The sequence below is a fragment of the Mesoplodon densirostris genome, chromosome 15 (genome assembly GCF_025265405.1).
Source record: "Mesoplodon densirostris isolate mMesDen1 chromosome 15, mMesDen1 primary haplotype, whole genome shotgun sequence".
NCBI lineage: Eukaryota > Metazoa > Chordata > Mammalia > Artiodactyla > Ziphiidae > Mesoplodon > Mesoplodon densirostris.
Window position 1 is genome coordinate 48,448,439 of NC_082675.1, and position 1,562 is coordinate 48,450,000.

Genomic DNA, 1,562 nt, shown 5'->3' on the forward strand with positions numbered 1-1,562 from the left:
AGAGATCTTCAGTGCGAGCGTGAGTAGTCGATTCTGCTAAAGGATTTCAAGGAGAAATTCAGAGGTTATTTTTTTATTACTGCCATTCAAACTTTGACCCAGGATGTGTATTCATTCTTTCATACAATGAATGTTTAAGCTCTTCCTCTTTTGCCACCAATAGTGTATGCCTAACACTGGGTATACAGAGTTGAACATGCAGTAATTATAGTTAAATGTTCAATGAAATAAAATGATGTACATTCCACTAAATAGTCATGTCCAGGATTGTGAACTTGGAATGATCAAGTTATTGCAATGGTTGATCCTTGTGTTGGCGGCTAGAAGGCTCAGAGCCTAATTTGCAAACATATAAGACTTCTGAATGTATTTTGTGCTGACTTCACTCTTTGGTTTATTTGATTTCTTGGGAAAGCTATATTTTCCTTATTCCTAATACTTAACCTATTTTATGTTTTTACTTGAGTGTATTAATCTTTGTAAGCCATGTGTAGAGACATAGTCATATCTAAGAATTCCCATATCTAAAGTCCTGTAAACGTTATCTCATAACACTTATCTTAGTCATCTCAAGTTTAATTCCTTCAGAGTGGACATGAAACATTAAGGACATGAAACATTATCTAATAGTGTAACACAGAATCAATGATTTATAGAGAGTGGTTAATTATTTTCCCCCATTGTACAAGTTGTTGTCTTTCTGCCAAGATGCCAGAATGTTTTACATAATCCACACTATCACGGTAGTGCAAAGCAGAGCAAGAAGACAGACCCTTCTCCAAGGTTTTGTCTGACACTCATTTGTGCGGAAACAAATTAGTAGCCGATATAATTTCAGCTATGGAAATACAGTTAAAGGCGAGCCTGATAATTGTAGGCAGACAGACGAGAGTCCTCAGCAATTAGTTAAGAAAACCAACACATTTAAAGAAGAATGCATTCTGGTTCTGTGGTGGATCAGTGCAGGATAACAATGGGATGCAGAAGACAATAAGTGAATTACTAAGAACGTGGGTACTCAAGAAGAAGAGGCTCCAGCCACAGCCAGGCAGAGACACTGGGGACCTCCTCTCTTGGCGTGGAAGAATCGGAGCTCAAAATCCACCCTCGTCATCTCTCGCTTGTTTCATGATGTCAGTCAGTCATTCTTAACTAATCCTTTCTATTGCAATTATTATTAAATCATGATCCCCAGCAAACATTTGCTATCAAGACCCTCCAGTTCAGAGCAGGGGGGCAACTTCCTTGGAGAATGACGCTTTCTACTAGCTACAGTTAAAGTTTGCTTTTCAGCTTCCTCCATAATTTTATTTGGAAAGCTCTGAGAATGAAAAATAATTCTGCTCTGATGCATCCTGCACGAGCTTTTTTCTTCTTTTCTTTCTCCTTGCCTTTCTCTTATCTCCAGCTCTTCTACTGGGGTGATCCTGATTGGCACCTCACGAGTTTCCTCGTTACAGTCAGAAGTTTGTGCTGTGGCTGAGCCCTGAGGTCAGGTACGGGCGCAGTTAGAAAGCCAGCATCTGTGGTTGAGGTTTTTGTTCTGTGGTGTGTGATGCGTC